The 23,275-nt window shown below is 46.1% G+C and overlaps 1 protein-coding gene and 1 long non-coding RNA gene across 5 annotated transcripts in view; one reads left to right on the forward strand and one right to left on the reverse strand.

The window, feature by feature from the left end:
* Positions 1–2,949: 2,949 nt before the first annotated feature.
* Positions 2,950–23,275, reverse strand: part of LOC141270837 (uncharacterized) — a 110,632-nt gene continuing 90,306 nt past the window's right edge. The window contains exons 5-6 of one of the 4 annotated variants that reach the window (XR_012321741.1): positions 15,629–15,831; positions 2,950–3,863 (exon numbers count right to left, since the gene is read on the reverse strand). This is a non-coding gene — a long non-coding RNA (uncharacterized lncRNA). Of the gene's footprint in view, positions 3,864–15,517; positions 15,832–23,275 lie in introns of those variants that run through there. The other 3 variants (XR_012321743.1, XR_012321740.1, XR_012321742.1) reach the window with 3 other exon arrangements.
* Positions 9,724–23,275, forward strand: part of LOC141270813 (phospholipid-transporting ATPase IC-like) — a 97,063-nt gene continuing 83,511 nt past the window's right edge. Inside the window, exon 1 of the mRNA XM_073680921.1 lies at positions 9,724–9,940. The gene's annotated coding sequence lies outside the window, so the exon portion shown is untranslated. The remainder of the gene's footprint in view (positions 9,941–23,275) is intronic.

Consider the following 23,275-nt stretch of genomic DNA (forward strand, 5'->3'; position numbering starts at 1 on the left):
GGCTGAATCATCGCCTGTATGTAACAGAAACGATCAGACAACTGTAGCTTCTAGTCTCCTATGGAGACTATTGAAGCAAGCAGAAAGTGTAAAAAAATGTTTAAAAAAATATATAAAAGCTTAAATCACCCCCATCAACGACAGAATTACGTTTTTTTGGTTGCTGCAATATTGCAATAAAATGCAACAACAGGCGATCAAAACATCGGAATTACCTCAAAATGGTATCAATAAAAACGACAGCTCAGTGCGCAAAAAGTAAGCCATCACCCGGCCCCAGATCCTGAAAAGTGAAGGCGTTACGGGTCTCGGAAAATGGTGACTTTTTTTTTTTTTTAGCAAACTTTGGATTTTTTTTTTCACCACTTAAATAAAAAAGAACCTAGACATTTTTGGTATCAGCAAACTCGTAATGACCTGGAGAATAATAATGGCTGGTCAGTTTTAGCATTCAGTGAATGTGGTAAAAAACAAAACCAAAAAACAACTGTGGTATTGCACCTTTTTTGCAATTTCACCGCACTTGGAATTTTTATTCCCGTTTTCCAGTTCATGATATGGTAAAAGCAGTGATGTTGTTCAAAATTAAAACTTATCCCGCAAAAAATAAGCCCTTATATGGTCATATTGACCAAAAGATAAAAAAGTTCTGTCTCTGGTAACAAGGGGAGCAGAAAACGAAAACACAAAAACGGAAAATGCTCCGGTCATTAAGGGGTTAAAGATATTCAGCCACACATAAAAAGAAATAGACACCTATCTGGACACAGCTGATCTGTTTGGATTATTTTTGCCCCTTGTCAGTGCAGAGAAGGATATTGCATGTGTGACATGCAGAAGTAGTGCTGTTGCAGAGTGTGACATGCAGAAGCAGTGCTGTTGTAGAGTGTGACATGCAGACGCAGTGCTGTTGCTTTAAAAGCATCCAGCAACTATTAGAAGTAACAGAAACACAGGAGACAGGAAGTTTTGTGCTCCAGAAGCATCCAGCAACTGGAGGGCTTAACACAGTCACAAGAGACAGGGAGGGTTTTAGCAGAGCCCCAGGGGGATTGTGAGGAAGTTGTTTACTGTCTGGCTGGAGCCGAAGAGAAAGGTGGTGTGTGTGTGTTCTGTATCTTACAGAAGCGCCCCAGCAAGTGAAAAGGATTCAAGTCAGGAGGGAAGCTAAGCACATGTCAGGTAGAGTTCCTGAACTAGCAGTGCAGAGTATTGTCAGGCAGAAAGATAAGGACTGGAAGAAATGGTGTCACAGGGATCATCTCCCTCAGCAACCCTCCCCCCTCCTCCATCTCACTGTGCTGTAAAGAATGCTGTGTTCATTAATGTGCCTTTGCATTAGAACTGTGCGGTGCTGTACTACTGGGAAGACTGTGAACTGCTGTGCTGCTGAGGAAACTGTACTGTTTGTCACTGGAGCCTGTTGCTCATAACACTTAACTTCCACTGGCTGTGCGGCTTCTTATTAAATACTACTGTTCTTCCGTTTATGAGGACTCTTGTCAAGCGTGTCTGGTCAGCAAGTGAAACAACCTACGTGTCTGTGCCTGAGGGTCAATACCCCTGTGTGCCTGAGAGAAGCTGCAGCACATGGTCTATGGTCGCCCTGAGTAATGGTTCCCCCAGGATTCCAAAGAATTCATGTAACCTGTCTCGCCCCTATCTGAACCTAGCGTTGTTCGTGTAACACATGAGTGGGGAATTGATGTGACTATTGTAAAGAAATAAGAAAAGGCTGAATAAAGGGTGATTGCAACGAATAGTGCCACATCTGTCCAGGAGTTTTGTCTGGTATTGCAGCTCTACTCCACAGAAGTAAATAGGGCTGAGCTGCCATACCACACACAACCTGTGAACATGATGGGGGGGCGCTGTTTCTGCAAGACAAGAAAGCAGCCATGTTTTTTTCAATCCTGTACAACCCCTTTAAGAATTTACTGAAATTCAAGTAAGGTTTTTAGCATTGGATGGGTTCCTTTAAGTGTTTCCTTTTGCTGAGCTCTCCCATCACGTGGTCTAGGCTGCAGTTCTTATACGGGGATGACGTGTCTAAACTTGTAAATCAAGTAACAACTCAGACTGGAGAGATCAGTATCCTGACCTAACCCCTAAACCTAAACGACTATCTTCTGTAGACTGAGATTGATCATCTGCTACTTTAATAACCCATTATGTTTTTTTCTGAAAAAAAAACTTTGTAATATATTTTATCAGAGAGTCATCCTGGACTGATTTTTCCTTCTCATTTCTGGAGTAAAATCTGATTTCAGTGCTTAGAGATTTTTCCCATTATAAAGTTCTATGGAAAGTGAGTAGCTAGAGGAAGACACGGTCATTTTACTGCAAGTTCTTCTGAAATGACAGTTCTCCAAAGAACTTTATAAGCACCAACTGTCATCTCCTATCTCAGTAATGGGAAACTGCATTCACTGCAGATACATTTTACCTGTGAATTAAGAATTTTAAGAATGAAAGATCAGTCCAGGAGAAGAAAGAAGCAGATTTCTCTCACAAGATATATTACAAAGTTTCTTATTTTCATATGTACTAGTGATTTTACAAAGGGAAAATAAAAATAACAGTTACTCTCTAAAATAAACTATATTTTTTTCCTTTCACATTTTAAAAGCTTAATTTTTCCTTGCTTTTTTTTCCTAATAAATATATATTTTTTAACTTAGCAAAATATAAGCATAGATATATATATATATATATATATATATATATATATATATATATATATATATATAGCGGCTGAAATAAGGATTGAACACGTCACCAATTTTCTAAGTCAATTTATTTGTAAAGGTGCTATTCACATGAAATTCTCAATAGATGTCGGTAACAACCCATTCAATCCACACAGGCAAAGAAATCAAACAATAGTTATACATAAATTATGTGTAATAATGAGAAATGACACAAGGAAAAAGTATTTAACACGTGAAAAAAGAGAGGTGCAAAAAGCCATGGAAAGTCCTGATACCAGCTGAAATCTATCAGTAATTAGAAAGCAATCCTGCCACATAGTGTAAAATAATATCAGCTCGTTCATCTGATGGCCTATACAAAGGTGTTTCATTACCAAGGTGCCACACAAGAAACATCTCATGATTAGTAAGACCACTGAGCTGTCTCAAGACCTTCACAACCTTATTGTTGCAAAACATACTGATGGCATTGGTTACAGGAGAATTTCTAAACTACTGAAGGTTCAAGTGAGCACTGTGTATATATATATATATATATATATATATATACAGTGATGGAGAATTCATTGTTTTTGTGTCTTTTCTGCATGCTTTTTTGTCTGTTATGATGTACATCTTAATAAGCCCGTTCATTTTCTGGTCCTTTGCACCATTGTGGGCATGGTTTTGAGCAGTGTGAATGATGTGTTTTTTTTTCCTGTTGCGTTTTTTTGTGGTTCATTAAATAGTTCATGTACAGCGGATAGGATTTCATGAAAATGGCTGCCAATGGGCGTTTAAGGACGCTCTGGAACTGTGTTATTCTTGGTGAATTTTTTTCACTATCAAATTCTAGGTGCAGCCTGAAAAAAAAACACGTGTAAAATTGTAATTTCTTCTATCGAAGGTGTGGAATTGCAACTATTCTCCTCTATGATATGGCTCAGTGATTACCACGGTGGCTCAGTCATTAGCACTGCAGGCTTGCAGCGCTGGGGTCCTGGGTTCAAATCCCACCAAGGACAACATCTGCAAGGAGTTTGTATGTTCTCCCTGTGTTTGTGTGGGTTTCCTCCAGGTTCTCCAGTTTCCTCCCACACTCCAAAGACATACTGATAGGGAATGCAGATTGTGAGCCCCAATGGGGACAGTGATGATAATGTCTGCAAAGAGCTGTGGAATTAATGGTGCTGTATAAGTGAGTAAACTAAATAAATATTATAACATGCTGTGACAAATCCACATCAAAAAGACCATAAGAAAGGAAGATGCATAAAAGATGCAAAATAACCAGACCGGATAACTTATATTTTGGCACAGAAAAATGCAAATAAAAAAAAATGCAGCATTTCCGCACTTGGGGACATGGCATAAATGGCTAGTCTGGTGTTCCATGTTACAAGTGGAGAACCAAATCTGATGACAGTTGCAACAAATCTACCATTCGCTGTGGTCCTCTTAATGATTGCCACCTTTGCTCAAGTGGTTTTAGACATTTCTGATCTGTCATATCTGCCACGGTCACCTGTAAGCTCCTCCAAGAATCAGTGGAACATGCAGACTTACATAGTGAGTCGCTGAGTGCCGAAGTGAGTAAATATTAGAGAAGAGTGAATAAATTCGCAGGTGCATTGTCTGCCGACCAGGCCAGCATTCCGTGGCCGCGAGATTCCTCCTACCTGCCGTCATCCTCCACGGCGCCTCTTTTGATTTGCTGGCCTGACGGGACATTATCGTTACGGTACGATACACATGTGACGCTCACAGCCCTCACCCTGAGAAGTGGGGTTACTCGGAGCCGGGTCAGGTGTTTGGTGGGTTGTAGCCGTGGCCTAGACCCGTTCCGTGCCCAGGGCCGTCACATTAAAAAGGTTTAATGGGCTTTCAGAGTTTGTGTTCATCGAGTGGTGGTATAGACTACGCCACCTGTGGTACCTGGTGATGGCCACCAGCGCTGCGGCAGTCCTCTGAGGCGGGATGTAGTGGCAGCAGAAGATGGAACTACTCCCCACAGGCAGAGCAAGGCCTCAGGGCAGAAAGGACAGGAGGATGGGAGTTGTAGTGGAGGATGTGGTGCGGTGCCGCGTTGCAATAAGGAACAGGAGGCCATAGGGGTAGTCTTCCAAGCTTTTCTCACGGTAGAATGCACAGCTGCAAGGCTTCTCCCTGCTCCTCACGGCGCGCTGCGGCCACCAGGACCGGGGGTCGACCACCTCCGAGTAATTCAGATGCTTTGACTAGGGCCCCGCACCAGAGTGTTCCTAGACTTTTCCCACTAGGTCCTCTCCTGTCCGTATGGAGTACTGGTACTAAGGCCGGGTCTCCCTCTGGACTATGCACAGAACAAGGGTACGGGTGGCGACTCCACTCCGCTACCTGGTGGGATCCACTGAGCCTCCGGGCTTCTCCGACTGAGACATAGAGTAACAAAGTCAGATATCGGGGGCCGGTACCCCTCTTGCAGCAGGAATCCCTCTGACTAGGCCAGAATAGCGAGGACAGGTGGCGTATACCGCTCCGTCTGCATCCCCCTGGGATCCTTTTGCGGTGGAGCTAGACTCCTCTGCTCCAGGCCTTCTTGGGTAGGGACCTTGACCGGGTAGAGACAACCGTTAACTCTTGCCCGCTCCTCGACTCAAGGCCAGAGTACGAGGACCCGTGTCCCCATCAACTGCAGGTTCACACAGAAAGCCACGTTCAGTGATGAAGATCACAATCAAAAGACCATAAGCCCAAGATGGCTGTTTATTAAATATGAATTTTTAAGTGTAACCTAAATGTGCGTCCTCCACCCTCACCCACTACATGGTTCCCCCCTATCTTTTGGTTCCCCCCATCTCCTCTATCCCGACTGGGGCAGCACCCTGGTGCATATAAGCCCCCTTCAGGTGGGAGAGGTGTAGTGTTGGATGCAGAGGTGGGGTCCTGTCAGCCGCACCATTCTTACCTCGAAGGGGAGATACCACACCTCATTAAAGAGGTGCAGTACCCCTGTGGCGGTCGAACCCTCAGGGGCGCCAGACACACAAGACGTCACTCCAGGAAGTCTAATCTGAAAAGGAGCCGTGTATGCCAGCGGGCAGGAGGCGGCTCATGTTGCTCCCTTGAATCGGCCATGGAATACTGACCTGGCTGCTAGACCAGGGTCCTACAAATTTATTGGCTTGTCTCTTAGGGTTTTCCATGCACATAAGCCTAAGATCACCATGCACAACGCCAGGCATCACCTGGAAAGACGTAAAGGGTGTCGTCCCTGGACTATGGAGTGGTGGAAATGTGTCCTCTGCAGTGATGCATCTCCTGGTCTAATAGATGAATGTGGGTTTGGTAAATGCCTGGAGAGTGACACCTTCCAGATTGCTTAGTGTGTACTGTGCCATGTTGTGGACAAGGCATAATGGTCTGGAGCTGTTATTATTAGCGGTTTCCAAAGCCCCCATTCAAACCCTCTGATTTGGGAGAGCTTCCCGAATCTGTCCTGACAGCTGATGTCGGACATGAGAAGGATCCAGCAGTTGGAATTTCGATGCCCCATCCTTTATTTCCAGGGGTGTCTTGCGGCGGATCCCTCATTGAAAGCATATGAGCCCTCAGCCGAGTCAGGAGACATGGCTGTCTGATAAACACACGTTTGACCGGCATCAATCTCATGTGTATGGCCGGCTTTATTTCCAGTAATTCTTATTCACACGTCCGAATTTTGCATATGAGCGCTATCCGGGCTTTTCACGGACCGCACTCGTACCTATGACAGTATATGGGGCTGTGCACATGTCTGACTTTTTTCCTCGGTCCACAGAAAATATCAGAGATATGTCCAATTTTGGGTCGGATTTGACCCTGCAAGTCAATGGGTTCGTGACAAAAATTAGACATCCAAGTGCGGTCTAATTTTCATAGACTGACAGAATGGAGAAGGAGGAAAAACTTTTTTTTTTTTTTACGTCTCGACGTACCAGAAAAACTGATGACACTCGGACCTCACGGTGATCAAAGTCTGATCGGAATGATCGGTCTTTTTTTCTTGTACGTGGAAAAATCGGAAGTGTGAATGAGCCCTACAACATTAAAAGACCTTTTACTCAATGGTCACTTCCAACTATGCGGAAACAGTTGGGGGTTACATGTCTGCACCCCTGTACACACAGCTGGCTCTATAAAGACCACCCTAGGGTGCTTCATTAGGGTGCATAAAAAGGGTTAAACGGTGGAGATTCTAATTGTCGCGGTGCAGTAGCTTGCAGGCAGGAACAGGTTAATCTCTTCTAATATTATGGGGATCGCAGCAGATAAAAAAAACGCAGAGCCTGTTCCTTACCAATGGCCCGCAGCTTGTTGTGAAACTACAGGTCCCAGCATGTCCTGCCTGCCCACGCCTGTTACAAGCCAGGGCGGAGTTTTCTGTATTACCAGCAGCCTCTCGGGGCTCCGGGGTCATTTAAGAGACTTTTCCTGGTTAACATTGGAGTTAATGCCTAATCCTGTTCTTTAATTGAGTCAAAATGAATGATCTACAATCGGGGCCGGGAATGAAGGATTGTGCAAAAAAGATGAATTCTCACCTTACAAAACATAAAGAACCTATATCTATCTATAGGTATATAAGCAGCTCTTTTTTTCACCCCCATGCTTTACACTCCAGCTCTGCTTAATTATAATAAATAACTAATTCCACAACATCGATAATAGTAAAAGCAGAGACGAGGAGAAATTGTATCCAGTGCACAAATGAAAAACAGTCTGAATGAAGCCTAAAATGTAATATTGGTCTTCTGTACTCTTTCACCCCCATGCTTTACACCGCAGCTCTGATTGATCAGATAGGTTGCAGTGTAAAAGCTCAGCAGAAAGAGGTTGCATGGAGATTGACATTATAAGTAAAGTAAAGGATGTGTACTGAGCCTCCATGGGTGTGGCAATGCTTAAAATTTGCTAATTAATTTCTTGCTATTTTTATATCTCTGACATAAGACACAACTGCCTCGCAGGTCCTTCTGGCTTCTGCGTAAATAGTAACAGACCAATTCCAATCCGGAACCCCGTCCCTTTTTTTTTCTCCCCCATTTAAATGTGGCAAAAGAGAATTATTTGGGGAAAAAACAGAATGAACTAACTTTTTTTTTTCCACCGTGAACTTCTCTCGCCACTTTTCAGAAGTGATTAGGAGACGTGAGCGAAGTTTAGCAGGAGAGGATCCAACAGATTTTATTTGATGGACACATAAATTGTCGTAAATGTTAATCTATGTAATCTCATAGGTGATGTAAGTATCATTTTCTGCTGCCTGGATTAAGTCTGATCCGCCACGTTCAGTTCTTTATGGAGTATAGTCATTTATGCTTTCCATCTTGTGTCTCTGTCCAGTTTTAGGCTGCATTCACACATCATATGTTTTTTTCTGCAGTTTTTTTTAAAGTTTTTTTTCAGAGCTGCATGATGAAAGGGCAGAGACCCTGATTCCATCAATGTGTCACTTACTGGGCTGCTTGCTGCAGTTTTGATAGAATTCCTGTTTTCTCTGCTGTAGATGTAGCAATACTCAAATGTTGAGCTGTGTATAACCCCACCCACATCACTGATTGGCTGTTTCCGCTGTACATTGTCAGCAAGCTACCAATCAGTAGTGGGGGCGGGGTTACACAGATTAGCTGGACTGCCGTGCACATGGCATCTAGTCCTGCAGTGATAATCTCCTGCTGATATAACACTGATTGCACTGAAACTACAGCACAAAGCCTAATAAGTGATACGACTGACTGGAGGGGCGTTTTGTTTTTGTTTTTTTATTGGCAGCGTGTCATTTTCTCATGCAGTAAACATGCGTTTTATTTGCGGATTTTCCCCAATGACTTGAATGAAATGGAGAAAATCTGCACACAAGTATTTTTGTATTGTTTCCACAGTGAAAATGCGCTAAAAAAACTCTAAAAATGCATGTAACCCGCATGTGTCCGGCAGCAGCGTTCTCATAGAGAACACAGGAGTATCCGGGCCCCTGTGCGGCTTCACAGGTTGCACCAATGGTATGTCTGCCCCTGCTTATACCCTTGGCTATGCTATCTACTTGGCCCATCCCAGTGCTAAATCTATATGGCCCATCTCGGTGATGAATCTATGATCTATGTGGCCCATCTCGGGGCTGAATCTATGTGACCCATCTCGGGGCTGAATCTATGATCTATGTGAACCATCTCGGTGCTGAATCTATGATCTATGTGAACCATCTCGGTGCTGAATCTATGTGACCCATCTCGGTGCTGAATCTATGTGACCCATCTCAGGGCTGAATCTATGTGACCCATCTCGGGGCTGAATCTATGTGACCCATCTCGGGGCTGAATCTATGTGACCCATCTCGGGGCTGAATCTATGATCTATGTGACCAATCTTGGGGCTGAATCTATGTGAACCATCTCGGTGCTGAATCTATGTGACCCATCTCGGGGCTGAATCTATGTGACCCATCTCGGGGCTGAATCTATGTGACCCATCTCGGGGCTGAATCTATGTGACCCATCTCGGGGCTGAATCTATGTGATCCATCTCGGTGCTGAATCTATGTGACCCATCTCGGGGCTGAATCTATGTGACCCATCTCGGTGCTGAATCTATGTGACCCATCTCGGGGCTGAATCAATGTGACCCATCTCGGGGCTGAATCTATGTGACCCATCTTGGTGCTGAATCTATGTGATTCATCTCGGTGCTGAATCTATGTGACCCCATAGGACTGGAGATCCAAAAGGCTGAGCCATGTATCTGTATATAAATACCCATGGCGTGTTGCTGCTATTTATTCTCAGGCACTCAGAATTTGCCTGCTTTTTCTTATTCGTCTCCCTTTTATTTGACTGAGTAACTTTGTAACCTGATCATATTCAAATGGAAGAGACAGGAGGAGGGAAGGAGGTCACTGAGGATGGAGGAGGGCTGCCACCAGGTACCCCAGGCTTCCCCTTACCTGAGGTCACATGATGTGGGCCGGACACTCCCAGGACCCTCCATACATCATTTGCCCAACCCTCCCCTCTGCTGCAGGTGACCACCCTCTGTGCGAACACTTCCATGTACTGAAAAGACAGCAGCTACAAAGTTGTCAAACTTGTTTGTCAGGTGTGTGACACAATAAGCAGGAAGCCATTGCTGAGGATGGACTGAGCTCCAGGTGCACACAGCAGCCTGGGATTGAGCTCTGGAGGAGTCCTCCTAAAACTGCAGGATAAGACAGCAGGGAGAGAGTACAGGAACTGGTGAGTAGGTCCCAGGCGGAGGAGATCACTGGAGGCTGAGACTTACCTGGCCCCTGTGGGTCTCTGTTATCAGCAGGTAGTCTGGAGGTGGGAGAAGATGTGGATACATTGTAATGATCGGGAGATAAGAGGACACATTGTGGATGGAGATTTAGGTGGAGCTCAGGGCTGGGATCTTACACTGGCAGACCAGGCTGATACATTGTAACGACCAAGAGATGTGGATACATTGTGATGAACATAGGGAAATGTGGATACTTTGTAACGACTGGGGGGCAATGAGGATACGTTGTGTCGATTAGGGGGGCTATGAGGACATGCTGGGAATACATGGATGATTCAGATGGAGCTTGGGTGTGGGTTCTTCCACTGGAGAATCTGCAGCTGTGCTACTTTTTTACATAGTTTATGGCAAAGATGTAATGATCGTGACTTTTGGGTATACATTATAATGATCAAGAGTTATGTGCACACTTTGGGACAGATTCAATACTACTTTCGCGCCTTTTTTTTGTCTTTTGATTTACACCGAATTATTCATTTAATTGGTGCCTTTTTTTAAAGGGTTTTTTTTTTTTAATGTTTGACATTATGGCTGGAGTTTGGGGGTTTCTAGATGACTCTGGCTAATTCAATATTTGCAACTTTTAAAAAAGTTGATATAAGTGGTGAAAGTTTGTGCAAATGTTATCCAGATCCCACCTGGAGTGATTGTATTAACACCTGGGATTTTTTTGTGCAAATTTTACGACCGTTTAACTTTTTGCTTTTGTAAAGGTGCGGCAAAAATTAAAAGGTTAAAATAAAAAGCTGTTTACTTTTGCACAAAAATCATGATTTCTGTGCTTCATTTTGAAGAATTTGGCACAGAAGTGTTGACAAATTATTGCTCGTCATTTTTTTTATTGATTTTTCTGCGGTGTAGATTTTCTTGATCTTTTTGCCGCCCGATTTACTACTTACAACTTTCTGAAACGTCACATATTTTGTCACAAATTTTCTCCAGTTACCCCCTCCCTTCCATCTTTTTGGGAAACGTACTATTTTTTTTAAAGGTTTTCTAAAAATCGCATCAGTTTATAAATGAACTATTTTTACTCTGCATAAAATTCATGAACCGCATGACCGATTTTGAAAAAAAGTGACTAGGAAAAAAAAACACAAATGGTGAATTGGGCTGAGATACACAGGCCTTGATCTGTCAGTGTTTTCCCAGAAAAGTTTTGTTAAACACCTTCAAAAAGTTGCAAAATTTTTGTGCAAGGTGAAGGGAGCATAAGCTTAGTGACTTATGCCATTTTTAGGCCAGTTCCGGGCAGCTTTGCCAAAATGGGCAAATATAAGGTGGAGGCATGCTATGATCTATCACTAGAGTAACATTTCCAGCCTGGTGAGGCGCATGCCACTGATAAGATGCGTCGACTTCATTGACTGATGTTCGCCTCTTAATAAATTTGGTGCATATTATCCACCCATCATTAAGAATGGAGTACGTACGCTGGTCTTAATGAATCGGGGCCAATGTCCTTGGACGACTTTTCAAAGTTTGTTTTCTCTGAAATTGCGTAGTGTAAAAAAACAAAGCTACAATAACACAGCCAGTGTGTGACTTGCGCTGCCTGGAGTTTGGTTCCTTTTTTATGGTTATATATTGTATATACAATGTGAGATATGTGACTCGATTGTAGGTGGATACATTGTACACCTCTGGTGTGGCTTATATTGGGGATAGGTTCATATAATGTTTAGATCAGGAGGCATTTGATAACTTATACATGCGTACATTGAGTAGATAGACTGGATATCTACTTGTGGGCCAAATCCTGAGGCCACATTCACACCTTCAGTATTTCTAAGTTAAAACCAGGACCGCCTATTCTTGTCTAATCAGTTCTTGGAGTTTATCACAATTTCCAGGTCTTTGTTCTAGAGTTTGCTCTTATCACTCTATTATGCTGATTTGAATGATATCAGCTACCTTGTCTTTTGTTAACACTTTCTCCTAAGCTAACAAGAAAATCACTGAAAGAATATATCTTTGAAAAAAGTGACCTGTCCATTCTTCTGGCTGTTTCTGCTTGGAAGCTGCTACCTTATATGTGGAGTTAATAAACAAACTAAAAAAACAGCTGTAAGCAGCTTCAAAAGACATCAGAAATGTCCCTGCAGGTAAAATACAGCCGGTGTTTTTCTGAATCGTCTTATGCGTCAAATTATGTGGGTATGCCAGAATCTAAAAGACACTGTCTGCACATACCCAAATAATGTAAGGAGGTCATTTTGTGTCCGGGCTGAAAATCAAGAGGTTTTATTGGGATTAACATAATTTTTCATGGTAAGGAATGATGCAATTCATCCGATCACAATGAGGGAGGGGAGTAGGCCGATGCACCTTAGAGATGGAAAGAGGGGAGGGGGGGATAGGACGACGGGACGCGGAGATGGGGAAGAGGGGATAGGACGACGGGACGCGGAGATGGGGAAGAAGGGATAGGACGACGGGACGCGGAGATGGGGAAGAGGGGATAGGACGACGGGACGCGGAGATGGGGAAGAGGGGATAGGACGACGCGACGCGGAGATGGGGAAGAGGGGATAGGACGACGCGACGCGGAGATGGGGAAGAGGGGATAGGACGACGCGACGCGGAGATGGGGAAGAGGGGATAGGACGACGCGACGCGGAGATGGGGGAAGAGGGGATAGGACGACGCGACGCGGAGATGGGGAAGAGGGGATAGGACGACGCGACGCGGAGATGGGGAAGAGGGGATAGGACGATGCGACGCGGAGATGGGGGAAGAGGGGATAGGACGACGCGACGCGGAGATGGGGTAGAGGGGATAGGACGACGCGACGCGGAGATGGGGTAGAGGGGATAGGACGACGCGACGCGGAGATGGGGTAGAGGGGATAGGACGACGCGACGCGGAGATGGGGTAGAGGGGTTAGGACGACGCGCCGCGGAGATGGGGAAGAGGGGTTAGGACGACGCGCCGCGGAGATGGGGAAGAGGGGTTAGGACGACGCGCCGCGGAGATGGGGAAGAGGGGTTAGGACGACGTGCTGAAGAAATGGAAGATTGGGGGGAGTAGAATGAAAAAGGATGATGGGTGGATGGGGATATGACGATGCAGTGTAGATGTGTTGGGGGGAGGGGATATAGGCTGCTAAATGATTATGTGGATCTGTAACATGGACACATGTAAATAACCTTATTCTATCATTTGTAGAAATAATTGAGCGTATATTACATAGAGGTGACCTCGCTCCTCACCGTGGGGCTCCATGGCATGGTGATGTTCCTATCTTTGGGAAGGATGTTCCTGGGCTCGGTGTCTCCGTTCCTGTGTTACATATTTATCCATCCGAGGAGATGGATTTATAGACCGTTCACCTAGGACACTTCATAATGTGGTTATGCGGCAGTGATGTGGCCTTTGAGTCAGAGCGGTCTGACCTGTTCATTAATGTCTGATGATGGAGATTCATCTGATAAACGTGGAGCGGAATAGAGATTGTGGTGGAAGACAAGTCTATAAACCAGGGATCTCTAGATGTTGGGAAACCACAACTCCCAGTATGCACAGTAGCCTCTGATTGTCAGGGTGTGCTGGAAGGAGCAGTTGTGCAAAAGCAAGAAAGTCATAATTTTGGAGAAAACAACCCAAAATGTCAATTGTCAAGTTCTCTGCACATCCTTAGCTTCCTCCAGCCCGGAGCTATTGGAATAGAGACATTTTGTCCTGAACTGTGAGACATGTATAAGTGAACCTTCATTTTTTTTTTACAAACTACTTGTAGTAAATCCCTTTAATGACCGACATCTTCAAAGTTAGAAAACTGAGAAAAATGTGTCTATTTTGAGTTTGGATTTAATGACTGTATGAGAGATTAGTTCCCAGGTGCCAACTTCATATATATGAGGATGTTGTCCCTGGAGAGAGATCATTACCTGTGTCATTAATGGGGGATTAGTGAGGTCACGGCCGTCCCCTGTTACCTGGGGAAGGTCGCTCAAGTATCTGGTTAATTTTTTTTCTTTATGGAGATTTTATCATGGTGGACTATTATTCCACACACAATAATGGTATTTACAAACAACAAACACTGGGAATTGGCCACGAACGGTCACCTCTGTCTGTGCTGGGGCTAATGATGGCCGCAGACGTGTGCTGTGATGTCGCGGACCCACCGTGTGGGCGTTAGGGCCCCTTAGCTCAGCTGCATTAATGCTGGAAGGATTTCTCCAGGATGTTCTGGCCAGTGCTCTCAGGTTTCTCATGTTTTTTTGTGTGGGCGGAAAATCTGTAAATTAAGGCGGATAAGATATCCGTAAATCTCATCCACGCAACGACTAAAAATCTCCACCAAATCTCGGCAGTAATGGCCCCACGGTGCTGATTTTAAGTGTGCAGAGGGACAACCTTTTGAAGTAGATTTGCAAAACACAAAGAGATTTGTTCCAGATTTCTTTTTAAGGGCCTGTGCACACATTGCAGATTTGTCACGATTTCCTGATGCCAGCAAATGTTGCTTATTTTTTCATTGCAGATTAAAATCTGCAGCGTGTCAATCCTTTCAGCGATTGTGCTGCAGATTTCACCCTATGGAAAAAAAAACTCACCTATTTCATGTTTTGTTCTTCCTGCCAAGAGATGCAGAAATGGTGCATACAAATCTGCACCAAATACTTAACGTGTGCACATACCCTTACACTACGTCCATACAGTAATTTCTTTTAATTTATTTTTTGGAGGTAGAGATCCATTTTCAGAAACAGTGTGGTGTTTTTTTTTTGTTTTGTTTTTAAGCATTGTCATATTGGGGTCTAATCTCACCCATTGTAACACCTTGTGCCACAGCTCATCCCATTCAAGTGGCCTAAGAGTAGACAATCGACAGAGCGTTAGACAAAAATCCAGGGAAGCTGGGTGCCGACCCCTGTAGAATCTCCTGCGTGGCTGGTCATCCAGGTTTGATGGCTGCAAAAAGTGTGAGTAGTGGGTATGTGTGCACTGCTATGTAGTGGGCAGCTGCCACCCAGTCTATCTCCGTTCACAGAAGTCTAACCTTGCCATGGTTGTACACCCGTAAAGCACAGCCTAGGACTAGGTACCACAGGCAATTTTGCAATATTGCAGTAATTGTATCTGTAAAGCACTGTGGAATTAATGGCGTTATATAAGTGAGTAAAATAACTAAATAAATAATTGTACAAGAGATCAAGTGGTCACAGGTTCAAATCACCTATAAAGGACTAATATTTAAAAAAAAAAAAAGTTACCAAAGAAAGTGAAAAAAAAAAGAAGTAAATATAAAAGATCATAATACACCTCGATCCCACTTTTTTCCCAACATAATAATGATATCAATTTTCAACTCCTAAAGCACACACAAAAAAAAAAAAATAAAGCTCTGATACAGATGAGGAAGAAACATGAAACATTGAAAGCAAATGTGCATGCAGATTTTACAAAACCTGTAAAAAAAAAAAAAAAACAACAAAAAAACAAAACACACAACCAGAAATAAAAAGACAGTAAAGCCGCATGCAACTTTGCCACACTTTTTGAACAAACTGCTAAGTGCCGATGCAGCCATGTAAGCACAGGGTTAATGTGTTTATTACTTTCTAGTTAATTTTTTTACATTTGTGAAATACAGACAGAAAATATACCATTATTACCTGGAAACCATCAGCAAGCTGATAACTGATCAGTCACTCGTGTGTTTATTTTTTTATAGAAAAAGCATCGACATTGGAGGTTCTGCAACTATAATGTGTATATGTGAAACCAGCTCATAAGGCCTGATTTAAGCACCGACGTGCGGACCTGAGTATTCACAACAATTGGCTTGTTGATTGTTTCCTTGAGGTTATTTTTCACACTGCGTAAAGAAAAAAAACATATAAATATAATTATTTAAGGATATAATAATAAAAGAACCTGCTTGATGACGGTTTCCATAATGTTCTTTAAAAGTACAAATAAATAAAAATATTTCTTGTTTACTATAGTGGTGATTGTTTCTATGAGATTCTTTTTCACACTGTTCAAAGAAGAAATACAAATAGAAGTGTAATTGGATACAGTAATAAGGGAACCTGCTGGATGATGGTCTCCATAATATTCTTTAGAAATATAATTGGATACAGTAATGAGAACCTGCTTGATGATGGTTTCCATAATCTTTAAAATACCAATAGATATATAATTGGATACAATAATAAGAGAACCTGCTTGATGATGGTTTCCATAAATATTTCTATTTTTATTTACTATAGTGGCAATGATGTTTCTGTAAGATTTTTTTTTTGCACACTGTGCAAAGAATATAAATATTTGTATTCAGTAGTGAAAGAATCTGCTTGATTGTTTTTTCAGATTGTGTGACGCACCCCCTGGGCCATGTTCAAGGGATACCCGGAGCCGGATCTGGATGGGGGTAGTAGTCCTTGTGGCGGTGACCCTGTCCGTGCCCAGGGTGTCAAACTAGGTGTGTGGCAGTCTTGGTAGATGTTGTTTCTGTGTCGACTACGCCACCCGTTGATTTGCGGTCACAAGGCCGCCGCTGCAGAACAGTCCGCTGAGGCCGGTAGTATGTGTGCAGCAATGGTGGTATAACCCCCAACGGGAGGGGTATGGCCTCAGGGCAGCTGGTGCGGATGATGGAGGTAGTGATAGTGCAGAAAGGAGAGTCAGAGACGTGAGATGCAGTTTCAGGGTTTTTACTCACTGATGTTGCTTTAGTCACTTCGGCCGGGAGTGACCACCCGAGCCGTACTGCATTCACCAGGTGCGGGACTCGGCTAACCCCCAGGCAGTTCCGGAGCGTGGTCCTGAGCTTCCCTCTCACTCTCTTTCTCCTGGCCGTCCCCACCAGGGATCCACCTTTGTCCGGTTCCCTTGGGCCTTCTACGGTAAAACCTTCTCTGGCTTTCCTGACCCTACTCTTGGTGTACCTTCCTGGTGGATGTGGTGAGGGTCGTGGCAAAACTTGACCACGACCTCCGGTTCCTGGTTAAGGGTTACTCTAGCCTCCGCCAGCTTGGGATCCGGTGCCCTCTTCTGCCAACCCTTCACCCTTTTGGCTTAATTCTGGGATCTTAGGGTTCCCTCTCTTCTGCGTCTCTGGGCCTTCCTTCTTCCTCTCCACTACAAGCCTGGCCCTGGAGCTGGGCCCAGCCGGAGCCACAGCTCCTAGTCAGCCCTCCTGGCTGAACTCTCCTTCAGCTTCTCCTCAGACTGACTGACTGACCCTATCCTAAGATGGTGCCCACCATATATACTCCCTCTATGTGTGAGCCCAGGTGATCAGCACCCAATGGGCTCCTATCTCTATGCCCAGAGCCCCTCCCCTATCTGCCCCTACACTACTGGGATGTTCCACCCCCCCTCCCACTCCAGCCAGGGACAGACGCTGTCGTACCTGCACATCTACTTGGTGGGAGTACCGTAGTTCTGTCCCCCGGAAATGGGATGTATGTAGTGCATGCAGCCTACTGAGCTCAGTCCCACACTCCATCCTTACCCGGGAGTGGAATACCACACCTCTGGTTCGAGGTGCAATACCCCTGTAGCAGCCGAGTCCTCAGGGTGCTACATTCCCCCCTGGTAAATCACAGCACGTCCTCGGGCTGTAAAAGAGCAAAACATGCAAACATACAAAATTTTTCAAAACATACACTAATATATAAAACATTATAAACATTATCAGCAACATAACATTACGGGTAACTTCTTATATTATAAGACCTTTTTGATATAATACTCTTCTTATAAAATGTTCTTGTTCTTCTGCCCACTGTGCACTTGTGACCAGGTAAAAGTGCAACAGTACAAAAACAGTTCCTTATAAAACCAGTAGGGGGCGCTTTAAGAAGCGCAACTATATACAAGGGTATGGCCGCTCTCAGTCCTCGGCCAGTGGGGGTAAGGGATGGCTGCTCACAGTCCTCAGCCTGTTAAGGGATAGGGACACACGGGTAACAGTTTGCTGGTCCCAACGGGGACTATACTTTACAGGTAACAGTTCTTGTACCCTTACGGGTAACTATTTACAGTTTCACTGTACCGTACTTTAGTAACGGCGTCCTCCTGCTCCTTCCTGCGGGTAACCTGCAAACCCGTCCGGGTCCTCTTGATCCTTCTTGCTCTGCAGCTCTTCATCGGTCAATCGGTGCACATGAAGAGCATATGGACCTTTGGCACACTGATGCCGGGTGAAGGTGACCTCATCACCCAGGTAAAGGTCACTACCTCTGTGTCCCTCCGGCAGATGGCTCTCGACGTCCCTGCGGGTGACAAAGACGTCGCCGGGGGTTCTGTGGTCCCGGATAAAACCCCACCCGTGCTGCAGTTGAAACTTGATTACGGTCCCGGTGGCGCGGGGACCGTGGGCTGCACGGGGGTTTCGTCTGGTCCGGCTCTTCTGCTCCGCACTCTGGATTTGCAGCCGCTCCTCGCGGACCCGCCTCTCTCGCCGTTCCCGGTCGAAGACCTCCAGCTGTTGCCGGCAGCACTCTGCTCGCTGGGCTGCGGCCGCCCGGGTCTCTTGGGTGAAGCCGATGAGGTTTTCTCCAGTGGGGTCCCATTCGAATTGGGCCTCCTCCAACGGGAGCGGAGTGATCTTGGCGGGCGCCGGAGCCGGAATCAGAGGCTCACACAGAGGCCTTTCCTTCCGGAGTCGGGGATGGAGGTACTCCGGTGGCCACTCAAAGGGCTGCCCATCCGGGCAAGTGTGCTGGGCGAACAGGTCTTCACCCAAGGGTAGGACTTTGTGGGTTGAGGGCGCAGTGGTAGTAGCGACGCCCGGATTCACCAGGCCTTGCGACCAGGCCGGTGGTGCTCTAAAGGTAAAGGGCACTGTGGAGACGGCGGCGCCCGGGGGCACTCGACCTTGCGACCAGGCCAGTGACTTGGTGGAGATAGAGGGCTCTGTTGGAACTGCGGCGCCCGGGGGTACTCGGCCCTGCGACCAGGCCGGTGGCGTCTCCTGCTTGGCCGCGCTCGGGGTTGAGGCGCGTGACGTCACAGGGGGCGTGGCCGCGGCGCCTACTTGAGGCCTAGTCTGTAGCGGTGGCGGTGCAGCGACGGGCACTGTAGGGGGAATTTCGGGCTCTGCGACGGGGAGCTGGGGCAGGCTCGCGGTTTCTAAGCTTGGGGTAGTGACGTCCCCTTTACCTGCCTCCGTCTCTTCAGCTCCTTCCACGGCGTCGTCTCCGGCCTTCATTCCTCCTGCACCATCCTCAGAGGCGGTCAGACTCCTCGTCTCGGGTGGCGTGCTCCGCTGGCGGGTTCCAGCCTGCTGGGCCATCTCCCTACTCCACTCAGTCAGCGTTTCTTGCTGCACCTGGGCCATCCTCCGTGCGAGACCCTCCAGCGCGGTCTGTGCACGCTCCCGGTCTCGGGGGAGCTGTGCTAGGATCTCCACCAGGTCTTGTGGGGTGGTGACTTGCAACAGGCTCCTGACCACAGGGTCGGTGCTGCCTGACTCTCCCTCCATCTCCGGGTGCGACCTCTCCAGACTCCTCCAGGCTGCACCCATCCTCAGTCTTTTGTTCTGTATCCGCCCACACTGAGGGCGGTCCTGGGGCAACTTGGTGATTGTCAGTTCCAGGGGCAGACCCCCCCCCCGCTGACGGACATCTCAATCATTACAGTCTCTGCTGGTGGGGGCGGTCCTTGCTTTTGGCGCTCTTCTGGGACCAGGCCCACGATGGGAGGTCGTCTCTTACCACCCTCTGGCACGCCCATAATGGCGTCCGCTCTGCCAGGGCGGGAAATCGTCTCAGATGGCGGGAACCGTCTCCCAGTGGCGGGAAACTCCGCGGACGGCGGGAAAAGACCGCAGATGGCGGGCAAACGGCGGGAAACGATCCGAGATGGCGTCCGATGGCGGGGACCCTCCGGAACCGGCGGGAGACTTCTTCTTACGGTACAGATAAATTTTTCTTCAGGCACGCAGTACCCGGTAGTTGCGGGCACGTGATCCTGCCGACTACGCCAAAGTTGACGCACCCCCTGGGCCATGTTCAAGGGATACCCGGAGCCGGATCTGGATGGGGGTAGTAGTCCTTGTGGCGGTGACCCGGTCCGTGCCCAGGGTGTCAAACTAGGTGTGTGGCAGTCTTGGTAGATGTTGTTTCTGTGTCGACTACGCCACCCGTTGATTTGCGGTCACAAGGCCGCCGCTGCAGAACAGTCCGCTGAGGCCGGTAGTATGTGTGCAGCAATGGTGGTATAACCCCCAACGGGAGGGGTATGGCCTCAGGGCAGCTGGTGCGGATGATGGAGGTAGTGATAGTGCAGAAAGGAGAGTCAGAGACGTGAGATGCAGTTTCAGGGTTTTTACTCACTGATGTTGCTTTAGTCACTTCGGCCGGGAGTGACCACCCGAGCCGTACTGCATTCACCAGGTGCGGGACTCGGCTAACCCCCAGGCAGTTCCGGAGCGTGGTCCTGAGCTTCCCTTTCACTCTCTTTCTCCTGGACGTCCCCACCAGGGATCCACCTTTGTCCGGTTCCCTTGGGCCTTCTACGGTAAAACCTTCTCTGGCTTTCCTGACCCTACTCTTGGTGTACCTTCCTGGTGGATGTGGTGAGGGTCGTGGCAAAACTTGACCACGACCTCCGGTTCCTGGTTAAGGGTTACTCTAGCCTCCGCCAGCTTGGGATCCGGTGCCCTCTTCTGCCAACCCTTCACCCTTTTGGCTTAATTCTGGGATCTTAGGGTTCCCTCTCTTCTGCGTCTCTGGGCCTTCCTTCTTCCTCTCCACTACAAGCCTGGCCCTGGAGCTGGGCCCAGCCGGAGCCACAGCTCCTAGTCAGCCCTCCTGGCTGAACTCTCCTTCAGCTTCTCCTCAGACTGACTGACTGACCCTATCCTAAGATGGTGCCCACCATATATACTCCCTCTATGTGTGAGCCCAGGTGACCAGCACCCAATGGGCTCCTATCTGCCCCTACACTACTGGGATGTTCCACCCCCCCTCCCACTCCAGCCAGGGACAGACGCTGTCGTACCTGCACATCTACTTGGTGGGAGTACCGTAGTTCTGTCCCCCGGAAATGGGATGTATGTAGTGCATGCAGCCTACTGAGCTCAGTCCCACACTCCATCCTTACCCGGGAGTGGAATACCACACCTCTGGTTCGAGGTGCAATACCCCTGTAGCAGCCGAGTCCTCAGGGTGCTACATGTGCAAGTAAATATTTTTGGATACAATAATAAAAGAACCTGCTTAATGATGGTTTCCATATGATTAGGATTTGTAAGGCTCTGGATTGAGCTGCCCATGCAGGAAGTTTTGTGCTGCGGTTTCGGCTCCTCACGCCCGCCTCTGCTATATTCTAATGCTCCTGGACTTGTCAGTGCCAAGTTTTTGCATAGCTATGCAGAGGTGATTTCTCAGGGACGTGGCCCAACATGTGCCAGCAAGCAGGGAGGATGCAGAGATCATTCCTGCAGGGCGCATTGTCAGAGGCGGAGCACACAGAAACAAAGAAAAGGGCCAGAATTTTTGCTTTGGGCAAGTTTGTACAAAATTCAGCCATTTGTGACTCCTTGGGTGTCATTCTACGTGCAATGGACCAAGGTGTTGAGATTTTTTCAGCTTTTCTGCAGCAGAATCCACAGGTGTTACATGCTGATTTTATTGCAGATTTCACCCTTTCCTTTGCAAAGCATCAAATCCGCAATGATGTTGCGCAAAGTATTGACATGTTGCGTTTAAAATTTTTTTTTTTTAGAATTTCTGCATGGATTTTGCATCCAAGACAAAGTCCAGGATGAGATTATATAGAAGGCTGCACACACCTATCCTCAATAAGATACCATTCATTGGTTTTGTTTTTGCTCAGTAGGTGTATCCTGCCTTTAAAGTATGTGTTGTTTTTCATTGTGTATCTATTTTTGGCTAAGAATTATTTTTGTAATTGCGTTTCATTTAAAATGTTGCACCGTTTGCCTCCTATTTCCTCTGTGTGCTGCAATGTCTATTGAGTTAACCGAGAATCTATCAGTGAGCGTGGTCTGACAGTAGAGTTTATAACTCTTTTTCTCAGATCCGCTCAACTGAGTTATAACCACAAAGTTCTGCTCAACTTTAAGGGGCTCAGAAAAAAGAAAATAAGAAGAGTTTATAAGCATTCCTGTCAGAACCAACTCACTGATGGATTCTCAGTCAACCCATCCTGCAGCTAGCTATAGAAGGCAAGCTGTTTTTTTTCCAGCTGAAAACACGTGTCCATTTTTTTTCCCCTTCCCCCATCATATTGAGTCTGCTCAAAGGGAAAAAATTGCAGCATACACCATTTGCATCTGATATGCGGATTGCACTCTGCCATGCCAGTCAATGAGTCCGTGGAAAAAATATCGGACTGCACTCTAATGACATCTGAGTACGGTCCGGTTTTCATGGAAAGGAGAAGGTGGAGAATTTTTTTTTTTTTTCCTCTTCTCATCCGAGAAAAATTAATGACACTCTAATCGGATGAGAGAAAATATGGTTGTGCCTGTGAGCCTAGCATTAAAAGTATCCTATTCCTTTAAGTTGCCCAACAGGTGGGGAAAGAGGGGAGACTTGGGTGGTAACAACAGATATGACCCTCTCATGAGCGACAATTGGCCAATTATGCTAATGACACTCCAAGCAAACTCTGATCAGAGCTCGAGGCGAGTGTCGCCTTAATGTGATCCGATTGTCTCGAATGAGAGAATCGCAGCACAAGTGTGAAGATGGAGAACTTAATGTCTCCATCTTCTCCATTGTCTGAGTCGGCGTAATCAGACTACACTCAGAGTGCAGTCCGATGTTTTACACGCATCTATAGACTTGTATGGGAGAGCGTGATCTGAATTCCAGAGCCGCTTGCAGCATGTTGACGCATCGGTGTAAGAAAAAAATCGCAGATCTGCATTGCCCCATAGTATAGCAGTGGTCTGAGTGCTATCCGATAAAACATCACATAGCACTCGTCCGTGTTATACGCCAGTGTGAGTGAGCCCTTAATCTTATTATTTATATTGCTTTATTATTCAGACAAGTATTGCACTTTTATTAGATTACTTAGATGATATGTTTGTATTAGATGAGCACTGTATGGCGGTATTTACATTGTCTGATACTGCAACCATACAATACATAATATTCTTGCCCTATATGGCATTTTTGCCATGTATGGTGATGAATGATGGCATTGTCATTATTATACGCTGGATAGCTTATTTTTTTTCATCTTCTGTATAATGGTATTATATGAGCAATATATGGCGGTATTTACTGGTACTCCTATTGATATATAATACTATGTTGTGTGCGTACAATAAA

The sequence above is a fragment of the Phyllobates terribilis genome, unplaced genomic scaffold, assembly GCF_046119375.1.
Source record: "Phyllobates terribilis strain yellow unplaced genomic scaffold, ASM4611937v1 Scaffold_1__5_contigs__length_1240528914, whole genome shotgun sequence".
NCBI classification, from domain to species: Eukaryota; Metazoa; Chordata; class Amphibia; order Anura; family Dendrobatidae; genus Phyllobates; species Phyllobates terribilis.